Source organism: Camelus bactrianus, chromosome 7 (assembly GCF_048773025.1).
Source record: "Camelus bactrianus isolate YW-2024 breed Bactrian camel chromosome 7, ASM4877302v1, whole genome shotgun sequence".
Lineage (NCBI taxonomy): Eukaryota > Metazoa > Chordata > Mammalia > Artiodactyla > Camelidae > Camelus > Camelus bactrianus.
Window position 1 is genome coordinate 29,626,574 of NC_133545.1, and position 13,538 is coordinate 29,640,111.

Sequence of the window (13,538 nt, forward strand, 5' to 3'; positions counted from 1 at the left end):
TCAATATAAAATGTCTTTTTACTGTTTGTTTTTTTTTCTTTCTTTCTGAAATAGTGCTGGCCATTTAACCAGCTTCGAATTTCTTACTAAAAGGAACATGTAAAGATGATTCAAACAGAGTGACTAATTCATTCTCTTAAAATGCACAAAGCAGGTGAAACTGAATCATTCATAAAACATTTCTCTATTTCTTTTCAATTGATAGTTAAGATAATCTTACTGGCAAAACATTTCCTAGAAATGATTAGCTCAATGGCACCTTGGTCATTAAACTATTGGCATTTAGGAGTATTTCCTTTAAAGAGGCATGCTCTTTTAGCTACAAATATCAGCTCAACCTAACCGTAAGACTCTGCAAACTATATACCTCTAGTTTTCTCATTTAACTAGCTTACATTGGTTTTTTTCATGCTCTAGAAATCTAGAAATACATTTAATTCTCTAAGAATTTATTGACTAACTACCTGTGCCTATCACCACTACTACTGTCACCATCACCATCCTCATCAACAAAAATCTGTTGCAAAGCATATACATGTGTTATATTCAAGTCCTGATTCCTCGTGAAAAAACACAACAGGTGTCATGGAATACATTTTGTAAGAGAGACTTTCCATACTTTGACATGGGTAACTTTGCTTTCTTTAGGTATTCCTTTCTTAGAAATCATAATATTTTGTAACTATGCAGACAATACTTTACAAGGCACTGTCAGTTACATCTCTTTTAATCATCTCTTCTAATCTGCACAATTTTTTAGAAGGTAAGCATTACTCCTATGTCCTTAGGGAAAACTCATAATTTCATGACAAAACTGAGATTCAAAGAGGTTAAAATATTATCTAAAATGTGATATGAGTGTGTTTCTAATTTTTTTGAGAGTATGATGCTTATTTGAACTGTTTCAAATTATTTGCATTTCCTGGAAAAGATTTTTATTCTAAAGGCACAACGTTTTAGTAAACATTTGTTTTTCCTTGTCTAGCACTCACTCTCTCTACTGGCAACTCTTTTGAAAATTCTCCATCCCCTATCTAATGGGGCTGTCAATCACGTGGCCCATCTCCTCACCACAAGGTGAGCTTGCAAAGCAGGCTGGCCTCTCAGTGAATTCTATTCCTTTGACCCAGAACTTGGTCAGAGGTGAGCACGTGACTAAAGCAAGGCCAATCAGAGTCCTCTGGGGTTTAATATAGATACTGGGAAAGGACCTTTCTCTCTCAAAAACACTAAAGATGATGTTAACTTGGAGTGTCTGATGACCATCTTTGTGCTATGTGGAGAAAGCCTGCCTGGGCATGAAACTGACCCAAGGGGCAGGAGATCCTAGCCATGGAGAAGGCAGGCTACTAAGGCTATTATCTGAACATCTGTGTTCACGATGTCTTTAGCTAATGGGAGCTAGTAAACATTTTTTCCCTTTCTTTCTCTCTCTTTTTCATCTTCAGTTTCATTGTGATTCTTTTATTCCTTGCTTCTGAAAAAGTCCTAAAAACAATATCCACTCGAATATTCTATAAACTTGTGAATTCAAATACACGGTCAAGTGCATAAAAAAACTTTATGTAAACTATTCAAGTATTTGGAAAATATGGCCTTTATTTAATTGAATAATTACTTTAAATATATCACTTTGCATTTGGAAACATATCTACTAGTTAAAATTTCTTAGGTGATATACTAGTTTTTTTTCTGCTTTATAGGTTCAAATTCTTCTGCAATATTTACTTAACATAATCTCAAGATAGAAATAATGTATCTAAGTGAAGAGTCAAGATATAAAATCTAGAAAACATTTCAATTCTGCTTTTAAGTGTATAAAAGGGATTTATGGTGATGGAAAATGGCTGAGGCTCCATGTTAAGGAAATTGCAATCATAAAAACAGTCATGGCTAAATCTCCAGGAGGACTTGCCAGAATGAAATCCTAAGGAAAATCCTTAGCCTTGTTTACATTTAAATTATTTCCATTAATTGTATAAGCAGGCCCATAAAAACAAAGTTAAGGGAAGAAGGTCCCAACAGGAGATTCCTACTGACATTTAAAATACTGTATTTATAAACACTCACTGCTTATGAAGAGTCATATTCTAGCACATAATATTAATCAAATATTTGTGAGCTCCCATTGCATACCATGCCTTTGTCTAGAAACTGAGAATTTCTACCCTTAAAAGCCGTACAGTCTGTGGATTTGAGTACAGCAAGATAGATGCTAAAAATCTAAATGTGTAGCCTAAATTGAAAAGTGAATGGATCTACTGAATTGTTGAGAAAGCAAATTTTAAAACATGCTTTGTTGAACATTTGATTCTTATGCCTAAAGACTTAACACTTAGTGTTATCATCAAAAAAGACTAAGCTGATTATAGAAAGATAAAATACACCATGGCAAAAATCCCATCTAATGTAACCAGACACAGTCTTGACAATTTCTAACAGTAAGAGACAGAAGAAATCATCAGGATTTTTCAGCCTATACAACTGCTCTTTTATATGACCACACTTAAATGATTCAAAATACCCATGAGTCAATTTTATGTCTAATAGTTCCAGACTGGTTTGCTTGACAACATTCTTCCCAGTAACTCATAAAACCTTCTGGAGAAGAGGTGGGGTATAGAAGAGAGAGTAGGGGGTTTTGGTATCATCACACTTCAGTGTGATGTGAATCTGGGCCTTACCGTTGATATACCTTCTGACCTTGAGTGTCACTTTCTTCATCTAAAACATGGGGATAATAATGGTACACATTTGAGGGTTGACCAGGAGGGTAAGAGATGAATTATTCAATTATGAAGCATACTCTGGCATTCAGTAAATACTGTTACTGTGCCTATCATTCTAAGTTGTCTCTTAGCCAGTTTTTGCCTGCCCTCATCAAAAATGAGGAATTTGGCACAGTCCACTGGGTAAGCCCACTCCAAATACTTGGTAACTTTTTCATCACCTCAGCCCTCTCATCTACAGTTTAAATATTGTTATTTCTTATTTTCCCACTCTTTGGCCATCTTGTGGTTTTCCTGTAAACCTGTTTTAAGTTCCTGAATTCCTTCTTAAATTGTCTTCCAACACAAAGGCCATGATAAGGGACTGCCACACTAAGGAAGAACAACAAATAAGGAATCATTACTTTATCTTTTTAAAGAGGAGCAAACCCATGCTCACACTGAGGTTTAGCAAATAAAGATACAATATGCACAGTTAAATCTGAATCTCAGATAAACAATGAATAAGTTTTTTAGTGTAATTATGTCCCATGAATGTATGTTTTATGACAATATGGGTTGTAAGCAAATACAGAAAAATAATGGAATAGTCACCCTTTTTACTAACAGAACTCAGATTGAGAAGATTTTGGCCAAACCTATTTATCTGTTGGGGTACAAGAGTAGTTTTTACACTTTTTATAGCACATACATGTTGCAAAACTACGGACATTTTTTGTTTTGATGCTGAGTGTCTAAAACATGCTGTTTTCAAAGTGATTATCAGGGTAGCCTGTTACTAGCAGGTGGTTTGAAATACCATGTGAAGGTATGACTATATAAGAAGTAAAGATTCTTCTTCTTCTTCTTCTTTTTTTTTTTTTTACTAAAAATCAAGGGAGATTTGTGTGCTTGTAGAGAAAAGTTAAAGATTATATGGCAGCCTGTCACTGACACGAAATTTCTGAAAAAGTATTCCTAGGTTGATTTGCATACTTTATTTATAATAAAACAGTTTGTTAAAATTCAGATATAGCTTGCTATAGAAGAAAACAAGTTAAACATGGTACAAAAATAGTTTTCTTTTGTTATACTTAATGTTTTAGGGGCTCCTCTAAACATTGACTCAAGTAGTACACAAATATTGTTTCTTTGAAAGAGACTTAAATAGTGCTTTTATTCAGATTCTTATCTAATATTGCATCCCTTTTTCCAATAAACATTTTAAATGGTGAAAATGATTGAATCATAGCATAAGAAAAAGCCAGCTTGCATTTTCCAGTTGTAATATATGATTGAGATCATTATCCAAGTGTGATATAGTAAGGGTAAAGATAAAAAGAATAGAATGCCATTATATTCTCAAGATTATCCCTCACAAAGTCATAATCTGTTAGTAAATATTTTTGTCCTTTTAAGAATGGCTGAAAGTATTCAACTTCTGGGAAAGAAGAATAAACGGACATTTGTTTTATCGTTGCGCACTGTAAAAAGTCCTGTTCAGAAAGATACACTGAACTGCCAGAGACTTGATTGATAGACAGCATTTTGTCTCATTAATAAGCTGTAGGTCAGATAAAAATGTATCACTGCTCTTGAAAATGTGGACTGAACTTTCAATGTTAGGGAAGTGTGAAGATGCTTGAAATCCTCTAAAACTGTTTAAAAATATTTTTTCAGCCTAATGGATAGATGTCATTTTATAGTTCAGATCATGCAGAAGTGCTACCAGATTTTGTTCAATTAATCCAGGAACCCTGAATAACACAAATCCACAAATCACATTTGAGAAATATCTTTCTAAGCTCACAAATTAAAAAAAAAAGCCTAGCAACCTTTTTCAGTTGCATTCAAATACAGGGTTTGAATAGAATAACCCTGACTGAATAGTCAGAATGTGAACCAGTGAAGGGAGACAAGTTGGAAAGGAAGCCAGTATATTACTCACTAATGAATCAGACATTTCCCTCTCTCGGTGTTTGAAAATGTCCATGGTGTAAGGCATGGTAAATTTCAAATGGGGAGAACTGTGCTCAGGATTGATTTTATACAATGGTTCAGTCTCCTCTGGTGTTGCCTAAAGCAGAAATCAAATGGCTGAGGAGGAATTCTGGTGGTGAGGGGACCCCATTTGCAGCTGTCACAAAAGAAAGAGAAATCAGCACCCAGAAAAAGTGAAACGAAGAGGATAGGCATAAAGGTGCCAAAGGCTAGGCTGTGACCCTGAAATATGGAGTGGTCAAGTGAGGTGGGCACTCCCTGTTAACACTATTGGCAGTTAGTTCCTAGGGTATGTCTGAATTTTATTTTGCTTACACTTAAGAACTTTTCTTGGAAATCAAAGTTAGCAAGTAGACTCTCTGGCAGTGAAATGAACTAAGGACCCTTTTCAAGGTGAATTTTGTCAATGTATGACTTTTTTTTTTAGGCAAAGTAGAAAAAAACTTTTAGAAATCAAGAAAATAATGTGAATGGAAGGAATAACAAAGCTGGCCATATTTTTGTATAGATGTGGATTCCTTAGGTGACATAATACAATTCTAACAATGTTGAGAGAAAAATTAAAAGTATATAATGATGTCGAGATCAGTATGTAATCAGAGTATAAAAGACCAAATAAAACCTTCTACAAAAATTTTAAATACTTTTAAATGAACAAAGATACATGCAGCAAAGCTATTCTAGTAAAAATAGAACAGTACAGAAAGATAAGTACGTAAGTACAGAATCCAATATCTAAAACTCAGTAAACACTCTGGATCCTTGAAAAATCAATAAAACAAAACGTTAGGACAGCTTAAAAACAACTATGCAGGACTGCACTGTGCATTTAAATAACCGATCAATTCAAGAAAAATAATTCAAGGCAGGTGTGTGTGTGTGTGTGTGTGTGTGTGTGTTACGTGTATTTGAGGGAGAGAGAGAAACAAAAAGAGAGAAAAGAGGGCAAGACATTAAAAAAAACCTTTTAACTGTGCAGGTGCTGCCCAGGGTTTGGCATTTCTTGTCTCCTGTCCCACTGCCCTCCAGGTTGTGCACTCCAGACAGCTGCACATTTCTGAAGGAACACAGGGAGGAAGAGCGAACTAAGGCAGACAGAGGCAAGGCCAAGAGGGGAGATATTACTTGCAGGATAAGGTGGAGTTGCTCAGGCACAGAGGTGGCAGGAGACAGACACTTTGGACAGAGAGGACACACAGGCAGGCACCTTGGAGAGAGCGTGCAGGGCTGTTCAGGAAGCTGTAACTGGCACAGAGGCTGTGTGGGCTTGGATTGGGGTAGATGAAGCTGGAAGGTTGGGCTGGGGCATATCATTGAAAGTCTTATACATTCTATTGAGGGGTCTGCACTGTGTCTGTTGTGGAGAGTCACTGGGAGGTTTTAAGCAGGACATGGAAAGCAGCATACTTATAACTATATATTAGATAATTTCGGTGACAGTGTGGTGAGTGGAACTAGAGGCCAGAAGACATATCAGAAGGTCACTGCATCTTTCCAGACAATAGAAGATGAAGATTTACAATAGAGTGAATACTCCCAGATCTGTATCTTCATCTCTTTATCTCCAAAGAGTCCAGAAATCCATCTCTCAGGCATCAGTTTTGTATGTCCAACAACTATCCAAGACTGAATCTGACAAATATTTATTGAGGATGTAATATGTGCGAGGTGCTTGGGGGTACATCAGTAAACAAAACAAACATTCCTGCTGTTGTGGAACTTACTTTGTAGCAGGCGGACTCAGACAACGGATTACACATAGAACAATTAAGTTGATTGTGTAGTAGCGTGAATGAGACAAAGAGATTAAGAAGGAGCAGTTGAATATCCTTCTGGCACCTAAATCTAATCCCAAGAAGCATGTTCTCCCACTCTGTATCCTATCTTGGTGCCTAACATTTCTCACATTTTCAGGACATCATCCTTGACTCCCACTTACAGATGTTTTAAATATGTCCACCTGCTTCCATCCCTACTGCAACCTATAGTTTAGGGCAGTGTCACTTCTTGCCTGGATTACTACAAAAGCTTCCTCCCTGGTCTTCTCTCTTCATTCTTGTCCCTGGTCATCCATTCCCCAATGTAACAGAGATAGCTTTCTAAAATGAGAATCTGATTATGTCACTTTTATGTTTAAAAAGTTCAGTTCCTTAACACAGCTTAAAAGCCATGCATGATTAAGTGTCTGCCTACTTCTCCAGCCTTGCCACTTGCCATCACCTCCCAAGAAATCCAGGCTCCAGCCACCCTACCCTACTCTGAGTTGTTGAAGCAAGTCATGTGCTCTCCCACTCTGGGTTTCAGCACATGTGGATTCCTCCTTATGAGACACTCCTGCTCTCATCTACACCTGGTTAACTCTTACTCTCCCTTTAAGTTGCATCTTAGGTAACACTGCTTCTAGGAGTCCTTCTCCAATATCTCTCTTGCCTTCCAGAAAGGGATTAGAAACTCTCCCATGTGCTATTAACATCAAACCTGACTTTCTCTCATCTACTTTATAATGCTGTGTTGTGATTTACTTATCTGTATCTCCCACTAGACTATAAGCTCTATTTTTAGTCCCTAGCATAGTGCCATTACATGGCATTTGGTAAGGATTTGTTGAAGAACAGATAATGGAATGAATACATGAAAGAATGATCCTAAACAAAGACTATGGTTGTATGCATAAAACAGAAAGAAAGGACTAGATTAGAAAGATATTAAGAAGATAAAATTTATGTGACACCACTTCAACATGGATTTTGACCACAGAAGAAACTGGGAAGTCAAGGATGGCTGAAAACTATCTATCTTGGGTGTCATAAACAAGGGCAGAGAAGAGTTTTGTGGCAAAAATAATAGTTCCATTAATAATTCTGAGGTGTCTTTGGTCAGACAAGTGACAGTGTTTCTAAGGTAACTAGCAACATGGGCACAGTGGTTGAGAGAGTCAGAGATAGCAATTTGTGAACTATTGGTCCATCAGTGTATTTGAAGTCGGGGGGATGGAGATCACCCATGGGCACGTTCTGTAAGTAGAAAGGAGGGATTCAGATGGAACCCAAAAGAAGACCAGAATCTAAATGTTATATCTAAAGGCTAAATACAGGGTTTGAGTGGTATTTCAGAAGCTTAAGAAGAAATTTCAAGAAAGGAGAAGCAAGATGTATATGGTGTCAAATCTTACAGAGGAGTCAAGTGGGATAAGAATGAAAGTGTCTATCAGATTTGGCAATGAGGTTTCATAAGACTGGCATGAGGACACTTTCTTGGGAGACGGGAACAGACTGCTTAAGTTGAATGAGTTAAAGAATGAATGAGAGTAGGAAAAATGAGTTGGACAATTTCAAGAATTCTTCGTTTAAAGCTAAGGCAGAAATAGGAATGAATTACTCAAAGTAACTGTGTATTAAGGATACCATCAGGTTGTGTGACATGGGTGTTTTATTTCTCTCTAGAAGACGCAGTAAACTGAGTAAGCGCTGAATGAAAAAAGGCAACAGAGATTTTAAAGATGGGAGAGGTTGGTAGGGAAGGTGGGATGATTGGAGCAAGATGCTTGAAGATGTGGGGAAGAATGGGATCAAGACCATAGGCTGAAAAGACCATTTCATCATTTGCAACAGAAGTAGGGAGGTAAAAATGGGTGACCATTTTAGATTTCTGTTTACTCTCTAAACTACAAAGAAAGATGTTACACTAAGAAGAAGGGAAGTCAAAGAGATTCAAGAGCATGTAAATATTGTGGTGGTAATGGGTAAAAATGAGCCTAGAGACCAGTAAACAGATTTGCTGGTAAGAGAAGCAGGTGCTATGGATTGGCCAAAATGGGAAATGACCAAAACAAGAATAAAAAGTTCACTTGAGGTAATACTTATCCTAATGCACAATGCTCATTCTCATTGAGTTTCTAAACTGTCACCAAGGCAGATTTGGGAATTAAATAGTCCCATAATCATAACCTCTTTAGTGAATTCTTTGTAATTTCTATATAATTCACTAGACCTATGAACCTTTATTAAGAGAAAATAACAGCATTTGATTATTTTTATTTCAAAGTATTATTGAAATCTGCAAGCAATAACTTCAGGGAAAAGAAAAACATATTGAAACAGATACTCTGCTCTCTTTTCTATAAAACCAACAGTCTATAGATGTTAAAGAAATGAATCAGGTATAACAATTATCTAACTCTGAAAATTAAAACCCATTTAGGAATTGTGAGGGAGATTTGATCTTAAATACCAGTCACATTATTCATTCAGAATCTTTAATACCATTTGGAAAGTAATTAATTAAGTTACAACAGATTCAAGGACTGTCACTTTTCATTGTCATTAATGAAACTGTCAGGAGGTTTTATTTGCACTTTTCTGGTGATTTAAAGAATAATTTTTTGTAAGCTATTTGAAGACCAGAAGAATGTTTAAACTCACTGGACCTTGACATACAGATTTCAATGAACAATCCAAGTGTGTGTTAGTGAGACTAAAATAAAATTCAGAAGTATCTTAATTTTGACATGCCAGAAAGTGAATTTTAAAAAGTCCCAAATACATATTAATTTCTTTTAGAAGAAAGTGTTCTTCTGTCAAAAAACTTTGCTTTGGTTGCTTCTTTATGTAATTCAATAGAATTTAAAATATTTATCGTACACCTTTACACTCAATTGAAAAAAAAAAAACCCAGCTAGGGTAATATTTTAGAGCCAAAGTTTCACATAGGCCCTAAATGATTCTATTTGTCTGCTGTCTTTATCTTAACTAGATAATGGTCAGGCCGCAGACTCACTTCGAACAGTACACTGGAGCTGAAGGGATGCTGCCTTAATGTGAGGCCAGAGTCAGATGACAGCTGGTCACCTAAGACTCTCACAGAGGCAAAAAGACAGGCAGTAAAGGCAGGCCCTGATAGGAGTTCTCTTCCTCTTTAGACCACTGTCTGAGTTCATGTTTAGAATGTGAGAAGTACAACTCTTACGCACATTGCATCATGCACTCTGTATAATCAAGGCCCAAAGAAATGGTCTCAAGATAATACCCAGAAGAAAAGCTAATATATATATCGACAGCAGATGATATACTGATGGAAAAATAATTAAGGATACAGTGATAAGGGCCATAACTTTTGGTCACAACAGTAACGGATGCATTATAATGCCTTGATACTCCAGCTAATTTTAGTTGTGAAAATGGTTTAAAATATTTCCGAGCTTGTTTTTTTTTTTTTAATACCATGATTTCTTCTGAGAACATAGAATTTCATTTACAATTCATTTTGAGTGGCTAATAGAGTGCGTAGGACATGCCTCCACCACTCAGAATAAAAGTTCTTTCTGCTTCTGCTACATACTCCTGCTATTCTTATTCATAGCTACAGGTAGGACAGACGAAGAGGCCTGATTTAGTAATGGATAGATGACAGTCTAGTTTCTCCTAGAACCAAACCACATGTGACAGAGTTGGAGGAATTTAGACTTAGCTTATCATGTGCCTAACATCTCCCTGTGAGATCCCCTTGGTTCCTCACTCAGTTTTGACCTGCCTTTTTCCTATTTGGAAGGTGGCAATCTGATTCTTAACGGAACACTTCTTCATGACTTGCAGTGCACCCAAATCCATGACCCTTCAGTGTCACCTCTCCCGTCCTTTAACCCCGGTAACCCAATGTCCTGACAAAACCTGCAGGTCTTCTTCATTATGTATTTCCTATACTTATAGCGTGAGAGTTATCACAAAAATGTCTTAAACCAAATCACATTTTCCCAGATGTATAGATACACAGGCATTTGACTACTCATTTATCAAAGTTGTGAGACCTTTTAATTGGAGTTTAAAAAATCATCTAAATGTGAATGTGTATGAACACATGGATGTATAATTATTACTGATGGTTTGGTCAACCATTGAAATACAAATTAAGCATGTCAAAACTATGTAGCTAAATTACTCCTTATACAGTGCTATCTATAATTAAATTTCAAAACAAGTTTTAATAATGTATGTTTTCAACAAACCTGCAGATTCACCTAAGAGAACCTCTATTTCAAGACCATAATAGCATACTTTTCCTTTTCCTCCCCACCAAGATATAAGAAATTGACAAATTCTGGCACCTCAGTGTTACACAGAAACAACACACTTTTGATCAGGAAAGGTTTTCTGGGGACAAAATGTGATGAGTCATTAGGAATTCACAACATGATATCAAGAAAAATATCAATGCCCAAGCTTCAGTACCATGCCTTCTTCTAAATACTACTTTCTTTCTTTTAGAGAGAAGGAGTTGCTGTCTCCATAGCTATCAATACTCTAACCATGTGCATTTCAATGGCACTTAAAGCTACATATTTATTAAAGTCTATATGGCACATCTACTTACCAGAAAATACACACAAACAGGAAATCTAACCACAGTAAGGTGTTTTTTTCCCACACAATAGAATTCAAAGATGTGTCATCTATGTAATTTGAAGCAAATTCAACACCACTATTAGTGTTGAGTACCCCTCTTTCCCCTCCTATATTATGGCAACTTATGATTACAGCATTATGTTTTCCAAGCCTGTTTGAACTTGCTGCTCTTGCTTATACACACAAACGACCTGCCCTTTTCTGTGCAGAGCTTTCAATCAGTAAGCGTGTCAAGGTGGGAGGAAGGGACGGCAGGAACAGTAAAACAGGAAAAAAATCAATTTTCAGAAAGTGTATGGTAACAATTGAATATTTAATCAAATTAGCCTAGAAATTCCTTCCCATTTTCAGCACTCTTTGCAAGGCTGCTGCTTCATGGTACAGAATGAATTTCAATAAATGCCATATATTTAGTTAGATGGCTTATTTTTAAAATTTGTCAAACCAGGTCACTGACTCAGAATAGATCTCGTTCTAAGACATGACAGATGGATACTGATATTGAATTAAAAGATTAACATTAGCTGGAAGATTCTGGGCAGAAGAAAAAGTCATTCATTTAACATTCAACAAAATATTTACTGAGTACCTACTGTGTGCCAGGATAAAATGATAAATATTTGGACTTTATATTACAATAAAAAGAGGCGTTGTGCCAAAATAATTTCCTTGGGGTTAGTAAGGATTACAATTGAATACCAATTGTAAGCAAGATATTTAAAAGTACTTATATTTTTCACATTGTATCAGAAAAATGCATAGTACTCATTCAAACATCCATTCTGTCATGGTTGCAGGATTTTAGACCTAACTCAGATTTTTGAAGATGCTGTTTACTGACACTTAGTAAAAGCCAACTTCCTATTTTTCTGGAACAAAAGAGGCCTTACATGGTTTCAAAGATTTCTTAGACATCAAAGAGCTTAGAGAGACATACAGTTTATGGGTAATGATTTAGGATTTAGTGAATCAAAAACACATGGATTAAATTTCCTTTAAAAGACCCCTAGGTTTAAATTTTAAGAACTAAAATGTTGATCTAAACATACATTAGTCCCAAGCAAAGCCAAAATTTATTTTTAAAGATAGTTTGAGTTGGCTTATGGGCCTAGAACTTGGCTAGGTTTTACTTTCCCACATGATTAGGCCTCAAAGGAGGCAACTTACCTTCTGCTAAACAAATTTACACCACCTCTCTCTGATTGTGGAGACTACATTATTTCAAAGGTCTCTAGCTGTGAACGCTCTTGATATTTTCAGTAAAGTATTAAAAGCCAGAAACATCCCATGGTTATCGAACAACTGGAGTATGTTTTAATTCCTCCAAGTCAATTCTTTTTTTTTTTTTACAGACAACTTTAAAATTGGACCTGAGATTCTAGGTTCAATTTAGACTTCAGATTTCCAACTATCAGGGACCAAGAAATCATTTCAAAACAGGAAAAGGCCACTGATCTTAATATGTGCACTGCTTCATGATATATTACTATATTTGCATTTAAAATAGTAGGAAGAAATACAGTACATAATCTTCCGTTCTAACACAATGGCCTTCCGGAAGGCCGCTAGCCTGGGCATTTCACTGAGGTTTTAGGATTAAAGGAAACAAGTCAGTGCACAACCTATGAGCTTTTATTTCTTTGAAAAAATAGATTGCAACACTGATCTGATGGCTTTTAAAGGGCACTCGAAACCAGTGCAGTGCACATTTTGAATTTCAGTCATAGAGGAATAACAATTGGTGAAGTGACGTAGGTCAAAGAAAACAAAACAAAACAAAGAAAGTACCAGTATTCCAAACAGAGAGTTTATTCTGAATGAGAATTTGGAAATGAAATATGAAATTTACACATAAATTTACGATGAATTTAGAGTTCAGAGAATTATTGCTTCAGTTTAAGAATGAAATAACTACATTATTCTTTAGTTTGGAAATATACATAGTTTGATAGAAAGTATTTGGGTTGATGAATTTAGAAAAAATAATACATGCCAATCAATGAATGATGATCAGAAAATACAACTTTTTTAAATTGCTAAGCTTATTTTCCAGAGAGGAAAAGAGTCTGAGAACTCCAAAAGATAAAACAGTTTGCAGAAGCAGTCCTGGGGCTCTTTGGCCATGCATATTGCTGAATTAAACAGCACCTGAGGGTGACACAGGGGACCACTTGGCAGGTATAGTTGTGGCCAAGATTACAAATGGGGCCACCAGGAGCCAAATCTGGTCTGCAGACCATTTGTCTCTCTAGTTTGCACAGTTTAAAGATGCTGAGTCAACATTTTAAAATTGAGAGGTTTCTAGCCTCTGAAAATCTGAAAGACACCACCACATGGGCCCACACCACTCACTGAGACTCATGTCAACTCTGATGATGTCAAGCAGTGGCTGTCCCCTCTTAGGTAGGGCTTTTTCTGAGTGCGTTGTTGC

The 13,538-nt window shown here is 36.2% G+C and overlaps 1 protein-coding gene across 3 annotated transcripts in view; it reads right to left on the reverse strand.

Annotated features, from left to right (window-relative positions):
• The window catches only part of MET (MET proto-oncogene, receptor tyrosine kinase), a 106,277-nt gene that overhangs the window by 87,476 nt on the left and 5,263 nt on the right, over positions 1 to 13,538 (reverse strand). The gene's annotated exons all lie outside the window — the stretch shown is intronic.